This window comes from Orcinus orca, chromosome 13 (genome assembly GCF_937001465.1).
Source record: "Orcinus orca chromosome 13, mOrcOrc1.1, whole genome shotgun sequence".
NCBI lineage: Eukaryota > Metazoa > Chordata > Mammalia > Artiodactyla > Delphinidae > Orcinus > Orcinus orca.
This window is the reverse complement of record NC_064571.1, coordinates 61,097,913-61,101,999: the sequence shown is the minus strand read 5'-3', so window position 1 is coordinate 61,101,999 and position 4,087 is coordinate 61,097,913. Positions and strand designations below refer to the sequence as shown.

General features: G+C 44.8%; 1 pseudogene; it reads left to right on the top strand.

Moving 5' to 3' along the window:
* The first annotated feature begins 2,802 nt into the window (after positions 1-2,802).
* On the top strand, positions 2,803-3,353 carry LOC101288870 (60S ribosomal protein L9-like; annotated as a pseudogene).
* The last annotated feature ends 734 nt before the right edge of the window (positions 3,354-4,087 follow it).

Sequence of the window (4,087 nt, the reverse complement as noted above, 5' to 3'; positions counted from 1 at the left end):
CAATTCCCTCTCTCCTTCCTCCTAAATGGCCACTCTCCTCACAAAGGGGTGATTGTTCTTCCTCTGCTCTTGCAGGGAGGAGGGGAGCAGCAGGAGTCCCCTTGAGGGTGTCTGAGCCCCCACACACTGCCCTCCATGGGGGCTTGGCTATTTGCAAACAGAGGAGTGATATCATTTGTGGCTTTTTTTTTTTTTTTTTGGTTGTCCCAGGTCTTAGTTGCAGCAGGCGGGCTCCTTAGTTGCGGCACGTGGGCTCCTTAGTTGTGGCATGCGAATTCTTAGCTGCGGCAAGCAGGTGGGATCCAGTGGCCTGACCAGGGATCGAACCTGGGCCCCCTGCATTGGGAGTGCGGAGTCTTATCCACCTTGCCACAAGGGAAGTCCCTCATTTGTGGCTTTGAAGAGACAAAGGACTCACACAGGTACCCCTAATTGGTCATGCCACGGTCAGCTACCCCTAGAATGTCTAAATCTTTGTCTATTTTTAGGATCAGAGTTAATTTTCTTGGTGTGAGTAGCCAGGATGGGAGAGGAAGTCTAAAGTGGATGGTGTTTCACTCTTAGGCATATACACCCAAAGGAATTGAAGGCAGGGACTCGAGTAGACACTTGTGCACCAGTGTTCACGGCAGCATTATTCACAACAGCCAAAAGTTGGAAACAATCCCAGTGCCCATCAACAGATGAATAGATAAACAGACTGTGGCGTGTACACACAATGAATAGCATTCAGCCATAAAAGAGAATGAAGTTCTGACACATGCCACAACATGAATGAACCTTGAAAACATTAAGCTAAGTGAAATAAGCCAGACACAAAAGGACAAATACTATATGATTCCACTTATATGAAATATCTAGAAAAGGCAAATTCATAGAGACAGAAAGGAGATTAGAGGTTACCTGGGGCTGGGGAGGAGGGCGGGAATGAGGAGTTATTGTTTAATGGTCACAGAGTTTCGGTTTAGGATGATGAAAACATTTTGAAAATAGGGGTGACGGTTACACAGCATATGAATGTAATCAATGCCACTGAATTGTACACTTAAAAATGGTTAAAAGGGTAAATTTTATGTTATATGTTCTACCACAAATTTAAAAAGTTAATATTGTAATATATCAAAAACCATTGGATTGTACTTTAAATGGGTGAGTTGTATAATATATGAATTACATCTCAATAAAACTTTTTAAAAATAGATGATGTTTACTATAATTGTTTATTCTAAGGCAAATTCAAAGAGCTATATAAAGTCGAAGACCGAAAAAAAAAAAAAACAAATCCATAATTGGACAAGAAATGTGAATTTTCAGGTACAGTTTCCCTCTGGACTTTCCTCTCCCTGGCACCCAGAGCCAGTCTGCAAGGCTGCCGTCTCTGGAATCTGGATTTGTTGCAGACAGTGTTCTTTCAGGATCTCTGTCATTTCAACTGGCAGCTGAAGCCCCCCCCCCCCCCCCACCGCAGGGTAGGGCAGGCCGGGAACAGATGCTATTGGTGTTAATCTGGCTCGTGCCTTTGGAGCAGAGAAGGGCTAATACTTGGAGAGGCTGGCTTCTGGGTATGGGTGGGGCTGGGGGTCAGGACCAGGGGAAGTGCTCGCTCCCAACAGGATTTGGAGTCTGCTGGGCTGGCTGTGGAGCGTTTGCCCTGGGATGTAAGAACGTTCATGTTTTACAGGTCCACAACACTTCCCTCGATTAACATTAGGATCCACACCAACACATCCACAACCATAGACCTCGGGTCCTGGGGCAGACGCTTTTCTCATAGTGTTCATACCGTTAAGTCCATCTAACATAAGTAATTAATTAGGGAACTCGATCAGCATCATACAGGAGCCATAACCCAGATGCCTAGAAGGGCCAAGCAGGAAACCTAGGTGAGAAGCAAGCTGCAGGGGAATGTGGCCAACAGGCCAGGGACAGGGACCGCCGTGGGGTTAGCTGCTGGTTCCAGCCAACTGCTGCTATGGGGGGGAAAGCAGATCTTGGGTCTTCAAGAGAAGTCAGAATAAGGTTTTTAGGTGAGATTTCTTAATATTTATTTCATTGTTGATAACTATCTCAATTTTTCAAAACAAGAAAATTATATCCACCTTCCAGGCCTAATAATACATGCCTGTAGCCTGGATATAGCCTGTTAGTTTTTGACATCTGTTTATAATATAGTCACAGTGATCAAGAAGTGGCACTGTGCTTGTAGTAAGAAAACCAATAACTATACATGGGCCAAAGGAGAACCCAGTACTCTGAGAGGCTGCCTGCTTTAATTTACTACTGATAGATAAAAATTGTGCTGCAATGTATTTTGATTTGGGGGACATATTTAACCATCTTGCTTCAATTTCATATTGATTATCCTAACCGTGGTTATAATGAGGATGGTCAAAGGGCCCATTGGTTTGGGTTCAAGACCACATGAGGATTCTCAGGAAACCGGCATCAAGTAACCACTGGACAGAGTGAGCACCCCTTGGGAATCACAGCCAGGACCACTGACCCCCTTGCCCATCCCAGGAATGCATCTTGGGGGCAGGTCAAGAGCTTCAGCTTCAGATAGATATGGTCACTTGTCTAACCTCAGAGCCACAGTTTCCTGGACTATGAAACAAGAACACCAATGCCTAAAGAGTCTTGGGAGGATTAAATGAGATGTTTACAGGTATGTAAAGCATTAGGCCTCTTCCCAGCAAATGCTGAACCTGTCCCATCTCTCCCTACACAGCCTCACCATGCTTTGTACTTGCTTACCAGGTTTAACCTAAACACACAGCTCTCTTTGCTGCATCTACTGCAAGAATGAAGACCATTCTCAGCAATTAGACTGTCAACATTCCAGAAAATATCGACATCACTCTGAAGGGAAGCACAGCTATTGTGAAGGACCCCAGAGGAGCCCTGCAGAGGGACTTCAGTGACATAAATGTAGAACTCAGTCTCCTTGGAAAGAAAAAGAAGCAGCTCCAGGTTGACAAACAGTAGGGAACTAGAAAGGGACTGGCTATTGTTCGTACTCTGTAGCCATGAACAGAACACAATCAAGGATGCTACCCTGGGCTTTCGTTACAAGGTGAGGTCTGTGTACACTCACTTCCCCATCAACGTTATTTCCAAGATTTCTTGGGAACAAAATATCAATACATACACAGGGCTCAGATAAGGCCAGGAGTTGCTTGTTCAGTTCTCAAGGCCATAAAGATGAGTTAATTCTTGAAGGAAACAATATTGAACTTGCATAAAATTCAGCTGCATTGATTCAGCAAGCCATGGCTGTTAAAAACAAAAATACCAGAAAAATTTTGGATAGCATCTATGTGTCTGAAAAAGGAGCCGTTCAGCAGGCTGATTAATAAGATCTAAGTTGTCCAACTACAGACACAAAAAGATGCCAGATGATTCCTTAGGCCTATCTGTGATATTTTAAGATGAAAGAAAAGCCCTGTATTGAAAAATATTATCTGGATAGACAGATTTGTGCTGCCTGCCAAACCTCAGCTCCGTATTTAATGGTTGATCCTCTTCTTGAAAACAGATTCTTTTTTTTTTTTTTTTTTTTGCAGTACACGGGCCTCTCACTGTTGTGGCCTATCCCATTGCAGAGCACAGGCTCCGGATGCGCAGGCTCAGCGGCCATGGCTCACGGGCCCAGCCGCTCCGCGGCATGTGGGATCTTCCCGGACCAGGGCACGAACCCGTGTCCCCTGCATCGGCAGGCAGACTCTCAACCACTGTGCCACCAGGGAAGCCCCAGATTCTTTTTTTAGATAAATTATATAAGGTCTCAACATAGCAATGGTTATTGGTATTCTTTGTCTTTTAACAAGGAGGACAGGGATGCATGTTGGGGCCCAACATGGACAGTTGTGGGCAAGTGGGCAAACAGGGCCATCAGGCCAGATGAAAAGGCTTAGGGGACCTTTTAATGCCCGAGAACCAAGGCTTCCATCTTGGTCTCTCAAAACTAGCCCTTTCCCCAGAAAGGACCTTCTAGCCCTTGTCCTCTAGACAAGACCTTCTAACCTCTGTCCTCTAGAGGGAAAGAAAGGAAGAAAAATAATGTCTGTTGAGCATCATTTGCTTTTTT